This window comes from Ambystoma mexicanum, chromosome 8 (assembly GCF_040938575.1).
Source record: "Ambystoma mexicanum isolate Mex_15411 chromosome 8, UKY_AmexF1_1, whole genome shotgun sequence".
Lineage (NCBI taxonomy): Eukaryota > Metazoa > Chordata > Amphibia > Caudata > Ambystomatidae > Ambystoma > Ambystoma mexicanum.
This window is the reverse complement of record NC_090929.1, coordinates 336,679,242-336,698,041: the sequence shown is the minus strand read 5'-3', so window position 1 is coordinate 336,698,041 and position 18,800 is coordinate 336,679,242. Positions and strand designations below refer to the sequence as shown.

Sequence of the window (18,800 nt, the reverse complement as noted above, 5' to 3'; positions counted from 1 at the left end):
GTAACATGGAAGATAATCTGCAGGATTGACAAAGGTCTTAAGGGAGGACTAAAGTGATACAAGTGGGGGGCGGGTCCTAGGAAAGTGTCCATAGAGAAGTGAGAAAAGGGCAAAGTGCAACAGCAGCTGTGCAACAGATGTGCAAGATCAATCTAAGGTTAAAGGTGGAATAAGTGAGTAGTGAAAAGGATGAAGAAATCGATGGAAAGGAGAAGAGGAAGGGAGAATGTGCGAGTGGGAGAAAAGGTGTGCAAGATAAATTCAAGGTGAGTAAGATACATACGGCTGAGGCAAAGCATTGGTGTTGGATTTGCAGACGTGAATACATGGAGAAAAGAGGAAATGAAGAGGTGCAACAAACAGCAAGGGGTGCAAAGAGGGAGCAAAAATGTGACAAATTGGACGAGACAGGAAATGTCAGAAAGGGATCAGACAGGTCATGAGAGAGGCAAGGAGGGTAGAAGTGGCCTGGATGAGAGTAGAAGGGTGAATACACAGGAAAACAAGGGCAGCATGGAAGAGGCAGAAATACCTTAAATATGAACTATCCTATAAATATCTTAAACACCCAGAAGAGAGACCATTTACATGGTGTGATACCTTCACTACACAAGATGTCCACACGTTGTGAAGAATTGACATCTAGAGTCGCCACAAAGTGGCAGGTATATGTGCAGTAAAAAGCTGATCACACTGATTTAGGATTGTAAGGAGCACTGATTTTTTTGACACATGATATTAAATCAGAGGCGACGGATCTACTTGTTTGTGAATTTACCCGCCAACAGGCTATCAGAGATAGCAACTACCAGGGAAAAGATCACTGCAACAACGAATAAGGTCAACCATTACATCATTATTCCTATATACTATCCTGAATATAAATCGTCTGCCCACAAATGTGTAGAAGAGAATGACCACAAAAGACACCGGAGGGAGAATGTGTGTCAGCCTCTTGGAGGAAAGCATTCGAGAGGTTCTCCAAGTGCCCATCTTATGCTGGTTCCCCTATTGCTAAAGTACCTTTACTTCTACAAGCCTTGGCTTTATCACACTTGACCTCGACCTGACCTTTACTTCTCCTGAACTTTACTTAATACAGCACTCTTGCCCTTAAAGTGGGTAGGACCGAAGTTAGGATAGTAAACCAGACCTGGCAAAGTAAAGGTCGGATTGAGTGAAAGTGTGAAAAGCCATAATGAAGACCCTATGAAGTGCATAAGTGCTGGGTGATAAAGTGAATACTTACTTCCATGAATTTAGCTGTGTACATCCCCACCTCTGTACTTCTCTTTGCTCTTCCTTTGTGTCCCTCCCCACCCTGGTTCTGTACATCTCTCTGCTTGTCTTTGGAGTCCCTCCATTGCCCTTGTACTCCTCTCTGCTTCTCCTATACGTCCCTTTCTGTTCCTGCCCTGCTTCTGTACTTCTCTTTGCTTTTCGTCTTTGTCCCTCCTCGCTCTGCCTCTGTATATTCCTCTGCTTCTCCTATGTGTCCCTCCATGGCATGCCTCTGTACTGCACCCTGCTTCTTCTCTGTGCCCCCTTCTGCCCTTGCCTCTGTGCTTCTCTCTGTGTCTCCTTTGTGTCGGTTCCTTCTCGGTCTCTGTATATCTCCCTGCTTTGCCTCCATTTCCCTCCCTGCCCTTTCTCTGTACTTCTCTTTGCTGTTCCTTTCTGTTCTTCCAGTCCAGCCTGTGTATATGTCTCTGCTTGTTCTCTTTGTCCCTTCCCGCCCTGCCTGTGTACTTCTTTCCAATTCTCTGCCCTATTCCCGCCACCCTGCCTCTGTCTTTCTCTCTACTTCTCCTTTGTATTTCTTTCCGCCCTGCCTCTGTCTTTCTCTCTACTTCTCCTTTGTATCCCTACCCATCCTGTCTCTGTAATTCTCTCTGCTTCCCTTTCGTGTCCCTCCGTACCCTGCCGTTGTCCTTCTCTCTACTTCTCAATCGTGTCCCTCCTGACCCTGCCTCTGTACTTCTCTCTGCTTCTCCTTTGTGTCATTTCCTGCTCTGCTTCTGTATATCTCTCTGCTTCACTTCTGTGCTCCTCCTCGCCATGCCTCTGTACTTCTCTCTCCTTCGTGTTCCTAACCCCTGTCTCTGTACATCTCTCCGCCTGTCTTCTGTGTCCCTCTGTGTATATCTCTCTCCTTCACCTCTGTGTCCACCCCCTTCATGCCTCTCTACTCTCGCTGCTTCTCCTCTGTGGCACTCTCTACCATGCTTCTGCACTTCTCTCTGCTTCTCCTTTGCATCCCTCCCCATCTTGACTCTCTACATCTCTCTGCTTGTCTTCTGTGTCCCTCCGTACCCTGCCCTTGGACTTCTCTCTGCTTCTCCTATGGGCTGCCTCCCTGCCCTGCCTCTGTACTTCTCTTTGCTCTTCCTCTGTGTCCCTCCACACTATGCCTCCGTACTTCTCTCTGCTTCTCCTCTATGTGCCTCTGTGCCCTGCCTCTGTACCTCTCTCTGCTTCTCCTGTATGTGCCTCTGTGCCCTGCCTCTGTACCTCTCTCTACTTCTCCTCTATGTCTCTCTCTGCCCTGCCTCTTTACCTCTCTCTGCTTCTCCTCTATGTGCCTCTGTACCTCTCTCTGCTTCTACTCTATGTCTCTCTCTGCCCTGCCTCTGTACTTCTCGCTGCTTCCCGTCTGTGTCCCTCCCTGCCCTACCTCCGTACTTCTCTTTGCTCTTCCTCTATGTTCCTCATCACCATGCCTCTGTACTTTTCTCTGCTTCTCCTCTGTGTCCCTCTCTGCCTCTGCACTCCTCTCTGCTTCACATTTGTGTCCCTCCCCATCCTGCCTCTGAACATCTCTCTGCTTCTCATCTGTGTGCCTCCCTGCCCTGCCTCTGCACTCCTCTCTGCTTGTCTTCTGTGTCCCTCCCTACCCTGCCGTTCTACTTCTCTCTGCTTCTCCTCTGTGTCCCTCCACATCATGCCTCTGCACTTCGTAGATTTAGGTGCAGGCATACACTGGATCTCAAGGCGATATTTCCTGTATTTTGGCTTGTCTATAACTACTGCTTTTGTGTCTGCCCAAAAGTATATGATATAGTTGTTAAATGAAAAAGCACCTGATACACAGTCTTTTTAGATTCAATTGGCGACTTCTAATAAATCAAAGAGAAAACTATTGTATTGCATTCCTTTTCTTCGTTATTCATTGAATGTTCATCTGTTCATATCTTTATAGTCCAGAGTGTGTTATTCCCAATTCATTGCAACCTGTATTTGTACAATCTTCATAATCCAAACTTCTTTATGTTTGATCTCCTCTCGCATATACATATGTTTCGCCACTCTATGGTGGGTCTGCAGGAGGATGTGTATGTTATTGCAGAACATTATGTTGGCTAATACTTCCGGTGTCCCTCTCTGCCCTGCCTCTGTACTTCTCTTCGCTATTTCCGGTGTCCCTCTCTGCACTGCCTCTGTACTTCTCTTCGCTACTTCTGGTGTCCCTCTCTGCCCTGCCTCTGTACTTCTCTTCGCTACTTCCGGTGACCCTCTCTGCCCTGCCTCTGTACTTCTCTTCGCTATTTCCGTTGTCCCTCTCTGCACTGCCTCTGTACTTCTCTTCGCTACTTCCGTGTCCCTCTCTGCCCTGCCTCTGTACTTCTCTTCGCTACTTCTGGTGTCCCTCTCTGCCCTGCTTCTGTACTTCTCTTCGCTATTTCCAGTGTCCCTCTCTGCCCTGCCTCTGTACTCCTCTTTGCTATTTCCGGTGTCCCTCTATACACTGCCTCTGTACTTCTCTTCGCTACTTCCGGTGTCCCTCTCTGCCCTGCCTCTGTACTTCTCTTCGCTGCTTCCGTGTCCCTCTCTGCCCTGCCTCTGTACTTCTCCTTGCTATTTCCGGGGTCCCTCTATGCACTGCCTCTGTACTTCTCTTCGCTATTTCCGTTGTCCCTCTATGCACTGCCTCTGTACTTCTCTTCGCTACTTCCGTGTCCCTCTCTGCCCTGCCTCTGTACTTCTCTTCGCTACTTCTGGTGTCCCTCTCTGCCCTGCTTCTGTACTTCTCTTCGCTATTTCCAGTGTCCCTCTCTGCCCTGCCTCTGTACTCCTCTTCGCTATTTCCGGTGTCCCTCTATATACTGCCTCTGTACTTCTCTTCGCTACTTCCGGTGTCCCTCTCTGCCCTGCCTCTGTACTTCTCTTCGCTGCTTCCGTGTCCTTCTCTGCCCTGCCTCTGTACTTCTCCTTGCTATTTCCGGTGTCCCTCTATGCACTGCCTCTGTACTTCTCTTCGCTATTTCCGTTGTCCCTCTATGCACTGCCTCTGTACTTCTCTTCGCTACTTCCGTGTCCCTCTCTGCCCTGCCTCTGTATTTCTCTTCGCTACTTCTGGTGTCCCTCTCTGCCCTGCTTCTGTACTTCTCTTCGCTATTTCCAGTGTCCCTCTCTGCCCTGCCTCTGTACTCCTCTTCGCTATTTCCAGTGTCCCTCTCTGCCCTGCCTCTGTACTCCTCTTTGCTATTTCCGGTGTCCCTCTATACACTGCCTCTGTACTTCTCTTCGCTACTTCCGGTGTCCCTCTCTGCCCTGCCTCTGTACTTCTCTTCGCTGCTTCCGGTGACCCTCTCTGCCCTGCCTCTGTACTTCTCTTCGCTATTTCCGTTGTCCCTCTCTGCACTGCCTCTGTACTTCTCTTCGCTACTTCCGTGTCCCTCTCTGCCCTGCCTCTGTACTTCTCTTCGCTACTTCTGGTGTCCCTCTCTGCCCTGCTTCTGTACTTCTATTCGCTATTTCCAGTGTCCCTCTCTGCCCTGCCTCTGTACTCCTCTTTGCTATTTCCGGTGTCCCTCTATACACTGCCTCTGTACTTCTCTTCGCTACTTCCGGTGTCCCTCTCTGCCCTGCCTCTGTACTTCTCTTCGCTGCTTCCGTGTCCCTCTCTGCCCTGCCTCTGTACTTCTCCTTGCTATTTCCGGGGTCCCTCTATGCACTGCCTCTGTACTTCTCTTCGCTATTTCCGTTGTCCCTCTATGCACTGCCTCTGTACTTCTCTTCGCTACTTCCGTGTCCCTCTCTGCCCTGCCTCTGTACTTCTCTTCGCTACTTCTGGTATCCCTCTCTGCCCTGCTTCTGTACTTCTCTTCGCTATTTCCAGTGTCCCTCTCTGCCCTGCCTCTGTACTCCTCTTCGCTATTTCCGGTGTCCCTCTATACACTGCCTCTGTACTTCTCTTCGCTACTTCCGGTGTCCCTCTCTGCCCTGCCTCTGTACTTCTCTTCGCTGCTTCCGTGTCCCTCTCTGCCCTGCCTCTGTACTTCTCCTTGCTATTTCCGGGGTCCCTCTATGCACTGCCTCTGTACTTCTCTTCGCTATTTCCGTTGTCCCTCTATGCACTGCCTCTGTACTTCTCTTCGCTACTTCCGTGTCCCTCTCTGCCCTGCCTCTGTACTTCTCTTCGCTACTTCTGGTGTCCCTCTCTGCCCTGCTTCTGTACTTCTCTTCGCTATTTCCAGTGTCCCTCTCTGCCCTGCCTCTGTACTTCTCTTCACTGCTTCCGTGTCCCTCTCTGCCCTGCCTCTGTACTTCTCCTTGCTATTTCCGGGGTCCCTCTATGCACTGCCTCTGTACTTCTCTTCGCTATTTCCGTTGTCCCTCTATGCACTGCCTCTGTACTTCTCTTCGCTACTTCCGTGTCCCTCTCTGCCCTGCCTCTGTACTTCTCTTCGCTACTTCTGGTGTCCCTCTCTGCCCTGCTTCTGTACTTCTCTTCGCTATTTCCAGTGTCCCTCTCTGCCCTGCCTCTGTACTCCTCTTCGCTATTTCCGGTGTCCCTCTATATACTGCCTCTGTACTTCTCTTCGCTACTTCCGGTGTCCCTCTCTGCCCTGCCTCTGTACTTCTCTTCGCTGCTTCCGTGTCCCTCTCTGCCCTGCCTCTGTACTTCTCCTTGCTATTTCCGGTGTCCCTCTATGCACTGCCTCTGTACTTCTCTTCGCTATTTCCGTTGTCCCTCTATGCACTGCCTCTGTACTTCTCTTCGCTACTTCCGTGTCCCTCTCTGCCCTGCCTCTGTATTTCTCTTCGCTACTTCTGGTGTCCCTCTCTGCCCTGCTTCTGTACTTCTCTTCGCTATTTCCAGTGTCCCTCTCTGCCCTGCCTCTGTACTCCTCTTCGCTATTTCCAGTGTCCCTCTCTGCCCTGCCTCTGTACTCCTCTTTGCTATTTCCGGTGTCCCTCTATACACTGCCTCTGTACTTCTCTTCGCTACTTCCGGTGTCCCTCTCTGCCCTGCCTCTGTACTTCTCTTCGCTGCTTCCGGTGACCCTCTCTGCCCTGCCTCTGTACTTCTCTTCGCTATTTCCGTTGTCCCTCTCTGCACTGCCTCTGTACTTCTCTTCGCTACTTCCGTGTCCCTCTCTGCCCTGCCTCTGTACTTCTCTTCGCTACTTCTGGTGTCCCTCTCTGCCCTGCTTCTGTACTTCTATTCGCTATTTCCAGTGTCCCTCTCTGCCCTGCCTCTGTACTCCTCTTTGCTATTTCCGGTGTCCCTCTATACACTGCCTCTGTACTTCTCTTCGCTACTTCCGGTGTCCCTCTCTGCCCTGCCTCTGTACTTCTCTTCGCTGCTTCCGTGTCCCTCTCTGCCCTGCCTCTGTACTTCTCCTTGCTATTTCCGGGGTCCCTCTATGCACTGCCTCTGTACTTCTCTTCGCTATTTCCGTTGTCCCTCTATGCACTGCCTCTGTACTTCTCTTCGCTACTTCCGTGTCCCTCTCTGCCCTGCCTCTGTACTTCTCTTCGCTACTTCTGGTATCCCTCTCTGCCCTGCTTCTGTACTTCTCTTCGCTATTTCCAGTGTCCCTCTCTGCCCTGCCTCTGTACTCCTCTTCGCTATTTCCGGTGTCCCTCTATACACTGCCTCTGTACTTCTCTTCGCTACTTCCGGTGTCCCTCTCTGCCCTGCCTCTGTACTTCTCTTCGCTGGTTCCGTGTCCCTCTCTGCCCTGCCTCTGTACTTCTCCTTGCTATTTCCGGTGTCCCTCTATGCACTGCATCTGTACTTCTCTTCGCTATTTCCGTTGTCCCTCTATGCACTGCCTCTGTACTTCTCTTCGCTACTTCCGTGTCCCTCTCTGCCCTGCCTCTGTATTTCTCTTCGCTACTTCTGGTGTCCCTCTCTGCCCTGCTTCTGTACTTCTCTTCGCTATTTCCAGTGTCCCTCTCTGCCCTGCCTCTGTACTCCTCTTCGCTATTTCCAGTGTCCCTCTCTGCCCTGCCTCTGTACTCCTCTTTGCTATTTCCGGTGTCCCTCTATACACTGCCTCTGTACTTCTCTTCGCTACTTCCGGTGTCCCTCTCTGCCCTGCCTCTGTACTTCTCTTCGCTGCTTCCGTGTCCCTCTCTGCCCTGCCTCTGTACTTCTCCTTGCTATTTCCGGGGTCCCTCTATGCACTGCCTCTGTACTTCTCTTCGCTATTTCCGTTGTCCCTCTATGCACTGCCTCTGTACTTCTCTTCGCTACTTCCGTGTCCCTCTCTGCCCTGCCTCTGTACTTCTCTTCGCTACTTCTGGTGTCCCTCTCTGCCCTGCTTCTGTACTTCTCTTCGCTATTTCCAGTGTCCCTCTCTGCCCTGCCTCTGTACTCCTCTTCGCTATTTCCGGTGTCCCTCTATACACTGCCTCTGTACTTCTCTTCGCTACTTCCGGTGTCCCTCTCTGCACTGCCTCTGTATTTCTCTTCGCTACTTCCGTTGTCCCTCTCTGCCCTGCCTCTGTACTTCTCTTCGCTACTTCTGGTGTCCCTCTCTGCCCTGCCTCTGTACTTCTCTTCGCTATTTCCAGTGTCCCTCTCTGCCCTGCCTCTGTACTTCTCTTTGCTACTTCCAGTGTCCCTCTCTGCCCTGCCTCTGTACTCCTCTTCGCTACTTCCGTGTCCCTCTCTGCCCTGCCTCTGTACTTCTCTTCGCTATTTCCGTTGTCCCTCTATGCACTGCCTCTGTACTTCTCTTCGCTACTTCCGTGTCCCTCTCTGCCCTGCCTCTGTATTTCTCTTCGCTACTTCTGGTGTCCCTCTCTGCCCTGCTTCTGTACTTCTCTTCGCTATTTCCAGTGTCCCTCTCTGCCCTGCCTCTGTACTCCTCTTCGCTATTTCCAGTGTCCCTCTCTGCCCTGCCTCTGTACTCCTCTTTGCTATTTCCGGTGTCCCTCTATACACTGCCTCTGTACTTCTCTTCGCTACTTCCGGTGTCCCTCTCTGCCCTGCCTCTGTACTTCTCTTCGCTGCTTCCGGTGACCCTCTCTGCCCTGCCTCTGTACTTCTCTTCGCTATTTCCGTTGTCCCTCTCTGCACTGCCTCTGTACTTCTCTTCGCTACTTCCGTGTCCCTCTCTGCCCTGCCTCTGTACTTCTCTTCGCTACTTCTGGTGTCCCTCTCTGCCCTGCTTCTGTACTTCTATTCGCTATTTCCAGTGTCCCTCTCTGCCCTGCCTCTGTACTCCTCTTTGCTATTTCCGGTGTCCCTCTATACACTGCCTCTGTACTTCTCTTCGCTACTTCCGGTGTCCCTCTCTGCCCTGCCTCTGTACTTCTCTTCGCTGCTTCCGTGTCCCTCTCTGCCCTGCCTCTGTACTTCTCCTTGCTATTTCCGGGGTCCCTCTATGCACTGCCTCTGTACTTCTCTTCGCTATTTCCGTTGTCCCTCTATGCACTGCCTCTGTACTTCTCTTCGCTACTTCCGTGTCCCTCTCTGCCCTGCCTCTGTACTTCTCTTCGCTACTTCTGGTATCCCTCTCTGCCCTGCTTCTGTACTTCTCTTCGCTATTTCCAGTGTCCCTCTCTGCCCTGCCTCTGTACTCCTCTTCGCTATTTCCGGTGTCCCTCTATACACTGCCTCTGTACTTCTCTTCGCTACTTCCGGTGTCCCTCTCTGCCCTGCCTCTGTACTTCTCTTCGCTGGTTCCGTGTCCCTCTCTGCCCTGCCTCTGTACTTCTCCTTGCTATTTCCGGTGTCCCTCTATGCACTGCATCTGTACTTCTCTTCGCTATTTCCGTTGTCCCTCTATGCACTGCCTCTGTACTTCTCTTCGCTACTTCCGTGTCCCTCTCTGCCCTGCCTCTGTATTTCTCTTCGCTACTTCTGGTGTCCCTCTCTGCCCTGCTTCTGTACTTCTCTTCGCTATTTCCAGTGTCCCTCTCTGCCCTGCCTCTGTACTCCTCTTCGCTATTTCCAGTGTCCCTCTCTGCCCTGCCTCTGTACTCCTCTTTGCTATTTCCGGTGTCCCTCTATACACTGCCTCTGTACTTCTCTTCGCTACTTCCGGTGTCCCTCTCTGCCCTGCCTCTGTACTTCTCTTCGCTGCTTCCGTGTCCCTCTCTGCCCTGCCTCTGTACTTCTCTTCGCTGCTTCCGGTGACCCTCTCTGCCCTGCCTCTGTACTTCTCTTCGCTATTTCCGTTGTCCCTCTCTGCACTGCCTCTGTACTTCTCTTCGCTACTTCCGTGTCCCTCTCTGCCCTGCCTCTGTACTTCTCTTCGCTACTTCTGGTGTCCCTCTCTGCCCTGCTTCTGTACTTCTATTCGCTATTTCCAGTGTCCCTCTCTGCCCTGCCTCTGTACTCCTCTTTGCTATTTCCGGTGTCCCTCTATACACTGCCTCTGTACTTCTCTTCGCTACTTCCGGTGTCCCTCTCTGCCCTGCCTCTGTACTTCTCTTTGCTACTTCCAGTGTCCCTCTCTGCCCTGCCTCTGTACTCCTCTTCGCTACTTCCGTGTCCCTCTCTGCCCTGCCTCTGTACTTCTCTTCGCTATTTCCGTTGTCCCTCTATGCACTGCCTCTGTACTTCTCTTCGCTACTTCCGTGTCCCTCTCTGCCCTGCCTCTGTATTTCTCTTCGCTACTTCTGGTGTCCCTCTCTGCCCTGCTTCTGTACTTCTCTTCGCTATTTCCAGTGTCCCTCTCTGCCCTGCCTCTGTACTCCTCTTCGCTATTTCCAGTGTCCCTCTCTGCCCTGCCTCTGTACTCCTCTTTGCTATTTCCGGTGTCCCTCTATACACTGCCTCTGTACTTCTCTTCGCTACTTCCGGTGTCCCTCTCTGCCCTGCCTCTGTACTTCTCTTCGCTGCTTCCGGTGACCCTCTCTGCCCTGCCTCTGTACTTCTCTTCGCTATTTCCGTTGTCCCTCTCTGCACTGCCTCTGTACTTCTCTTCGCTACTTCCGTGTCCCTCTCTGCCCTGCCTCTGTACTTCTCTTCGCTACTTCTGGTGTCCCTCTCTGCCCTGCTTCTGTACTTCTATTCGCTATTTCCAGTGTCCCTCTCTGCCCTGCCTCTGTACTCCTCTTTGCTATTTCCGGTGTCCCTCTATACACTGCCTCTGTACTTCTCTTCGCTACTTCCGGTGTCCCTCTCTGCCCTGCCTCTGTACTTCTCTTCGCTGCTTCCGTGTCCCTCTCTGCCCTGCCTCTGTACTTCTCCTTGCTATTTCCGGGGTCCCTCTATGCACTGCCTCTGTACTTCTCTTCGCTATTTCCGTTGTCCCTCTATGCACTGCCTCTGTACTTCTCTTCGCTACTTCCGTGTCCCTCTCTGCCCTGCCTCTGTACTTCTCTTCGCTACTTCTGGTATCCCTCTCTGCCCTGCTTCTGTACTTCTCTTCGCTATTTCCAGTGTCCCTCTCTGCCCTGCCTCTGTACTCCTCTTCGCTATTTCCGGTGTCCCTCTATACACTGCCTCTGTACTTCTCTTCGCTACTTCCGGTGTCCCTCTCTGCCCTGCCTCTGTACTTCTCTTCGCTGCTTCCGTGTCCCTCTCTGCCCTGCCTCTGTACTTCTCCTTGCTATTTCCGGTGTCCCTCTATGCACTGCCTCTGTACTTCTCTTCGCTATTTCCGTTGTCCCTCTATGCACTGCCTCTGTACTTCTCTTCGCTACTTCCGTGTCCCTCTCTGCCCTGCCTCTGTATTTCTCTTCGCTACTTCTGGTGTCCCTCTCTGCCCTGCTTCTGTACTTCTCTTCGCTATTTCCAGTGTCCCTCTCTGCCCTGCCTCTGTACTCCTCTTCGCTATTTCCAGTGTCCCTCTCTGCCCTGCCTCTGTACTCCTCTTTGCTATTTCCGGTGTCCCTCTATACACTGCCTCTGTACTTCTCTTCGCTACTTCCGGTGTCCCTCTCTGCCCTGCCTCTGTACTTCTCTTCGCTGCTTCCGTGTCCCTCTCTGCCCTGCCTCTGTACTTCTCCTTGCTATTTCCGGGGTCCCTCTATGCACTGCCTCTGTACTTCTCTTCGCTATTTCCGTTGTCCCTCTATGCACTGCCTCTGTACTTCTCTTCGCTACTTCCGTGTCCCTCTCTGCCCTGCCTCTGTACTTCTCTTCGCTACTTCTGGTGTCCCTCTCTGCCCTGCTTCTGTACTTCTCTTCGCTATTTCCAGTGTCCCTCTCTGCCCTGCCTCTGTACTCCTCTTCGCTATTTCCGGTGTCCCTCTATACACTGCCTCTGTACTTCTCTTCGCTACTTCCGGTGTCCCTCTCTGCACTGCCTCTGTATTTCTCTTCGCTACTTCCGTTGTCCCTCTCTGCCCTGCCTCTGTACTTCTCTTCGCTACTTCTGGTGTCCCTCTCTGCCCTGCCTCTGTACTTCTCTTCGCTATTTCCAGTGTCCCTCTCTGCCCTGCCTCTGTACTTCTCTTTGCTACTTCCAGTGTCCCTCTCTGCCCTGCCTCTGTACTCCTCTTCGCTATTTCCGGTGTCCCTCTATACACTGCCTCTGTACTTCTCATCGCTACTTCCGGTGTCCCTCTCTGCACTGCCTCTGTATTTCTCTTCGCTACTTCCGTTGTCCCTCTCTGCCCTGCCTCTGTACTTCTCTTCGCTACTTCTGGTGTCCCTCTCTGCCCTGCCTCTGTACTTCTCTTCGCTATTTCCAGTGTCCCTCTCTGCCCTGCTTCTGTACTTCTCTTCGCTATTTCCAGTGTCCCTCTCTGCCCTGCCTCTGTACTCCTCTTCGCTATTTCCGGTGTCCCTCTATACACTGCCTCTGTACTTCTCATCGCTACTTCCGGTGTCCCTCTCTGCACTGCCTCTGTATTTCTCTTCGCTACTTCCGTTGTCCCTCTCTGCCCTGCCTCTGTACTTCTCTTCGCTACTTCTGGTGTCCCTCTCTGCCCTGCCTCTGTACTTCTCTTCGCTATTTCCAGTGTCCCTCTCTGCCCTGCTTCTGTACTTCTCTTCGCTATTTCCAGTGTCCCTCTCTGCCCTGCCTCTGTACTCCTCTTCGCTATTTCCGGTGTCCCTCTATACACTGCCTCTGTACTTCTCATCGCTACTTCCGGTGTCCCTCTCTGCACTGCCTCTGTATTTCTCTTCGCTACTTCCGTTGTCCCTCTCTGCCCTGCCTCTGTACTTCTCTTCGCTACTTCTGGTGTCCCTCTCTGCCCTGCCTCTGTACTTCTCTTCGCTATTTCCAGTGTCCCTCTCTGCCCTGCCTCTGTACTTCTCTTTGCTACTTCCAGTGTCCCTCTATGCACTGCCTCTGTACTTCTCTTCGCTACTTCCGGTGTCCCTCTCTGCCCTGCCTCTGTACTTCTGTTTGCTACTTCTGGTGTCCCTCTCTGCCCTGCCTCTGTACTTCTCTTCGCTATTTCCGGTGTCCCTCTATGCACTGACTCTGTACTTCTCTTCGCTACTTCCGTGTCCCTCTCTGCCCTGCCTCTGTACTTTTCTTCGCTATTTCCGTTGTCCCTCTCTGCCCTGCCTCTGTACTTCTCTTTGCTATTTCTGGTGTCCTTCTATGCACTGCCTCTGTACTTCTCTTCGCTACTTCTGGTGTCCCTCTCTGCCCTACCTCTGTACTTCTCTTCGCTACTTCTGGTGTCCCTCTATGCACTGCCTCTGTACTTCTCTTCGCTATTTCCATTGTCCCTCTCTGCACTGCCTCTGTACTTCTCTTCTCTACTTCTGGTGTCCCTCTCTGCCCTGCCTCTGTACTTCTCTTCGCTATTTCCGTTGTCCCTCTCTGCCCTGCCTCTGTACTTCTCTTCGCTACTACTTCCGTGTCCCTCTCTGCCCTGCCTCTGTACTTCTCTTTACTACTTCCGTTGTCCCTCTCTGCCCTGCATCTGTACTTCTCTTCACTAATTCCGGTGTCCCTCTATGCACTGCCTCTGTACTTCTCTTTGCTACTTCCGTGTCCCTCTCTGCCCTGCCTCTGTACTTCTCTTTGCTACTTCCGTTGTCCCTCTCTGCCCTGCCTCTATACTTCTCTTCGCTACTTCTGGTGTCCCTCTCTGCCCTGCTTCTGTACTTCTCTTCGCTATTTCCGTTGTCCCTCTCTGCCCTGCCTCTGTACTTCTCTTCGCTGCGTCCGTGTCCCTCTCTGCCCTGCCTCTGTACTTCTCCTTGCTATTTCCGGTGTCCCTCTATGCACTGCCTCTGTACTTCTCTTCGCTATTTCCGTTGTCCCTCTATGCACTGCCTCTGTACTTCTCTTCGCTACTTCCGTGTCCCTCTCTGCCCTGCCTCTGTACTTCTCTTCGCTACTTCTGGTGTCCCTCTCTGCCCTGCTTCTGTACTTCTCTTCGCTATTTCCAGTGTCCCTCTCTGCCCTGCCTCTGTACTCCTCTTCGCTATTTCCGGTGTCCCTCTATACACTGCCTCTGTACTTCTCATCGCTACTTCCGGTGTCCCTCTCTGCACTGCCTCTGTATTTCTCTTCGCTACTTCCGTTGTCCCTCTCTGCCCTGCCTCTGTACTTCTCTTCGCTACTTCTGGTGTCCCTCTCTGCCCTGCCTCTGTACTTCTCTTCGCTATTTCCAGTGTCCCTCTCTGCCCTGCCTCTGTACTTCTCTTTGCTACTTCCAGTGTCCCTCTATGCACTGCCTCTGTACTTCTCTTCGCTACTTCCGGTGTCCCTCTCTGCCCTGCCTCTGTACTTCTGTTTGCTACTTCTGGTGTCCCTCTCTGCCCTGCCTCTGTACTTCTCTTCGCTTTTTCTGGTGTCCCTCTCTGCCCTGCCTCTGTACTTCTCTTCCCTATTTCTGGTGTCCCTCTCTGCCCTACCTCTGTACTTCTCTTCCCTATTTCTGGTGTCCCTCTCTGCCCTGCCTCTGTACTTCTCTTCGCTATTTCCGGTGTCCCTCTCTGCACTGCCTCTGTACTTCTCTTCGCTATTTCCGGTGTCCTCTATGCACTGCCTCTGTACTTATCTTCACTAATTCTGGTGTCCCTCTCTGCCCTGCCTCTGTACTTCTCTTCGCTATTTCCGGTGTCCCTCTATGCACTGCCTCTGTACTTCTCTTCGCTACTTCCATGTCCCTCTCTGCCCTGCCTCTGTACTTTTCTTCGCTATTTCCGTTGTCCCTCTCTGCCCTGCCTCTGTACTTCTCTTTGCTATTTCTGGTGTCCTTCTATGCACTGCCTCTGTACTTCTCTTCGCTACTTCTGGTGTCCCTCTCTGCCCTACCTCTGTACTTCTCTTCGCTACTTCTGGTGTCCCTCTATGCACTGCCTCTGTACTTCTCTTCGCTATTTCCATTGTCCCTCTCTGCACTGCCTCTGTACTTCTCTTCTCTACTTCTGGTGTCCCTCTCTGCCCTGCCTCTGTACTTCTCTTCGCTATTTCCGTTGTCCCTCTCTGCCCTGCCTCTGTACTTCTCTTCGCTACTACTTCCGTGTCCCTCTCTGCCCTGCCTCTGTACTTCTCTTTACTACTTCCGTTGTCCCTCTCTGCCCTGCATCTGTACTTCTCTTCACTAATTCCGGTGTCCCTCTATGCACTGCCTCTGTACTTCTCTTTGCTACTTCCGTGTCCCTCTCTGCCCTGCATCTGTACTTCTCTTTGCTACTTCCGTTGTCCCTCTCTGCCCTGCCTCTATACTTCTCTTCGCTACTTCTGGTGTCCCTCTCTGCCCTGCTTCTGTACTTCTCTTCGCTATTTCCGTTGTCCCTCTCTGCCCTGCCTCTGTACTTCTCTTCGCTACTTCCGGTGTCCCTCTCTGCCCTGCCTCTGTAATTCTCTTCGCTATTTCCGGTGTCCATCTATGCACTGCCTCTGTACTTCTCTTCGCTACTTCCGTGTCCCTCTCTGCCCTGCTTCTGTACTTCTCTTCGCTATTTCCGGTGTCCCTCTCTGCCCTGCCTCTGTACTTCTCTTCACTATTTCCGTTGTCCCTCTCTGCCCTGCCTCTGTACTTCTCTTTGCTATTTCCGGTGTCCCTCTCTGCCCTACCTCTGTACTTCTCTTCGCTACTTCTGGTGTCCCTCTATGCACTGCCTCTGTACTTCTCTTCGATAATTCTGGTGTCCCTCTCTGCACTGCCTCTGTACTTCTCTTCGCTACTTCCGTTGTCCCTCTCTGCCCTGCCTCTGTACTTCTCTTTGCTACTTCCGTGTCACTCTCTGCCCTGCCTCTGTACTTCTCTTTGCTACTTCTGGTGTCCCACTCTGCCCTGCCTCTGTACATCTTTGCTACTTCCGGTGTCCCTCTATGCCCTGCTTCTGTACTTCTTTGCTACTTCCGTTGTCCCTCTCTGCCCTGCATCTGTACTTCTCTTCACTAATTCCGGTGTCCCTCTATGCACTGCCTCTGTACTTCTCTTTGCTACTTCCGTGTCCCTCTCTGCCCTGCCTCTGTACTTCTCTTTGCTACTTCCGTTGTCCCTCTCTGCCCTGCCTCTGTACTTCTCTTCGCTACTTCTGGTGTCCCTCTCTGCCCTGCTTCTGTACTTCTCTTCGCTATTTCCGTTGTCCCTCTCTGCCCTGCCTCTGTACTTCTCTTCGCTATTTCCGGTGTCCCTCTCTGCACTGCCTCTGTACTTCTCTTCGCTATTTCCGGTGTCCTCTATGCACTGCCTCTGTACTTATCTTCACTACTTCTGGTGTCCCTCTCTGCCCTGCCTCTGTACTTCTCTTCGCTATTTCCGGTGTCCCTCTATGCACTGCCTCTGTACTTCTCTTCGCTACTTCCGCGTCCCTCTCTGCCCTGCCTCTGTACTTTTCTTCGCTATTTCCGTTGTCCCTCTCTGCCCTGCCTCTGTACTTCTCTTTGCTATTTCTGGTGTCCTTCTATGCACTGCCTCTGTACTTCTCTTCGCTACTTCTGGTGTCCCTCTCTGCCCTACCTCTGTACTTCTCTTCGCTACTTCTGGTGTCCCTCTATGCACTGCCTCTGTACTTCTCTTCGCTATTTCCATTGTCCCTCTCTGCACTGCCTCTGTACTTCTCTTCTCTACTTCTGGTGTCCCTCTCTGCCCTGCCTCTGTACTTCTCTTCGCTATTTCCGTTGTCCCTCTCTGCCCTGCCTCTGTACTTCTCTTCGCTACTACTTCCGTGTCCCTCTCTGCCCTGCCTCTGTACTTCTCTTTACTACTTCCGTTGTCCCTCTCTGCCCTGCATCTGTACTTCTCTTCGCTAATTCCGGTGTCCCTCTATGCACTGCCTCTGTACTTCTCTTTGCTACTTCCGTGTCCCTCTCTGCCCTGCCTCTGTACTTCTCTTTGCTACTTCCGTTGTCCCTCTCTGCCCTGCCTCTATACTTCTCTTCGCTACTTCTGGTGTCCCTCTCTGCCCTGCTTCTGTACTTCTCTTCGCTATTTCCGTTGTCCCTCTCTGCCCTGCCTCTGTACTTCTCTTCGCTATTTCCGGTGTCCCTCTCTGCCCTGCCTCTGTACTTCTCTTCACTATTTCCGTTGTCCCTCTCTGCCCTGCCTCTGTACTTCTCTTTGCTATTTCCGGTGTCCCTCTCTGCCCTACCTCTGTACTTCTCTTCGCTACTTCTGGTGTCCCTCTATGCACTGCCTCTGTACTTCTCTTCGATAATTCTGGTGTCCCTCTCTGCACTGCCTCTGTACTTCTCTTCGCTACTTCCGTTGTCCCTCTCTGCCCTGCCTCTGTACTTCTCTTTGCTACTTCCGTGTCACTCTCTGCCCTGCCTCTGTACTTCTCTTTGCTACTTCTGGTGTCCCACTCTGCCCTGCCTCTGTACATCTTTGCTACTTCCGGTGTCCCTCTATGCCCTGCTTCTGTACTTCTTTGCTACTTCCGTTGTCCCTCTCTGCCCTGCATCTGTACTTCTCTTCACTAATTCCGGTGTCCCTCTATGCACTGCCTCTGTACTTCTCTTTGCTACTTCCGTGTCCCTCTCTGCCCTGCCTCTGTACTTCTCTTTGCTACTTCCGTTGTCCCTCTCTGCCCTGCCTCTGTACTTCTCTTCGCTACTTCTGGTGTCCCTCTCTGCCCTGCTTCTGTACTTCTCTTCGCTATTTCCGTTGTCCCTCTCTGCCCTGCCTCTGTACTTCTCTTCGCTATTTCCGGTGTCCCTCTCTGCACTGCCTCTGTACTTCTCTTCGCTATTTCCGGTGTCCTCTATGCACTGCCTCTGTACTTATCTTCACTACTTCTGGTGTCCCTCTCTGCCCTGCCTCTGTACTTCTCTTCGCTATTTCCGGTGTCCCTCTATGCACTGCCTCTGTACTTCTCTTCGCTACTTCCGTGTCCCTCTCTGCCCTGCCTTTGTACTTTTCTTCGCTATTTCCGTTGTCCCTCTCTGCCCTGCCTCTGTACTTCTCTTTGCTATTTCTGGTGTCCTTCTATGCACTGCCTCTGTACTTCTCTTCGCTACTTCTGGTGTCCCTCTCTGCCCTACCTCTGTACTTCTCTTCGCTACTTCTGGTGTCCCTCTATGCACTGCCTCTGTACTTCTCTTCGCTATTTCCATTGTCCCTCTCTGCACTGCCTCTGTACTTCTCTTCTCTACTTCTGGTGTCCCTCTCTGCCCTGCCTCTGTACTTCTCTTCGCTATTTCCGTTGTCCCTCTCTGCCCTGCCTCTGTACTTCTCTTCGCTACTACTTCCGTGTCCCTCTCTGCCCTGCCTCTGTACTTCTCTTTACTACTTCCGTTGTCCCTCTCTGCCCTGCATCTGTACTTCTCTTCACTAATTCCGGTGTCCCTCTATGCACTGCCTCTGTACTTCTCTTTGCTACTTCCGTGTCCCTCTCTGCCCTGCCTCTGTACTTCTCTTTGCTACTTCCGTTGTCCCTCTCTGCCCTGCCTCTATACTTCTCTTCGCTACTTCTGGTGTCCCTCTCTGCCCTGCTTCTGTACTTCTCTTCGCTATTTCCGTTGTCCCTCTCTGCCCTGCCTCTGTACTTCTCTTCGCTACTTCCGGTGTCCCTCTCTGCCCTGCCTCTGTAATTCTCTTCGCTATTTCCGGTGTCCATCTATGCACTGCCTCTGTACTTCTCTTCGCTACTTCCGTGTCCCTCTCTGCCCTGCTTCTGTACTTCTCTTCGCTATTTCCGGTGTCCCTATCTGCCCTGCCTCTGTACTTCTCTTCACTATTTCCGTTGTCCCTCTCTGCCCTGCCTCTGTACTTCTCTTTGCTATTTCCGGTGTCCCTCTCTGCCCTACCTCTGTACTTCTCTTCGCTACTTCTGGTGTCCCTCTATGCACTGCCTCTGTACTTCTCTTCGATAATTCTGGTGTCCCTCTCTGCACTGCCTCTGTACTTCTCTTCGCTACTTCCGTTGTCCCTCTCTGCCCTGCCTCTGTACTTCTCTTTGCTACTTCCGTGTCACTCTCTGCCCTGCCTCTGTACTTCTCTTTGCTACTTCTGGTGTCCCACTCTGCCCTGCCTCTGTACATCTTTGCTACTTCCGGTGTCCCTCTATGCCCTGCTTCTGTACTTCTTTGCTACTTCCGTTGTCCCTCTCTGCCCTGCATCTGTACTTCTCTTCACTAATTCCGGTGTCCCTCTATGCACTGCCTCTGTACTTCTCTTTGCTACTTCCGTGTCCCTCTCTGCCCTGCCTCTGTACTTCTCTTTGCTACTTCCGTTGTCCCTCTCTG

At 52.0% G+C, this 18,800-nt stretch overlaps 1 protein-coding gene across 1 annotated transcript in view; it reads right to left on the bottom strand.

Moving 5' to 3' along the window:
* AMBP (alpha-1-microglobulin/bikunin precursor) overlaps positions 1-18,800 on the bottom strand; it is a 145,168-nt gene that overhangs the window by 11,179 nt on the left and 115,189 nt on the right. The gene's annotated exons all lie outside the window — the stretch shown is intronic.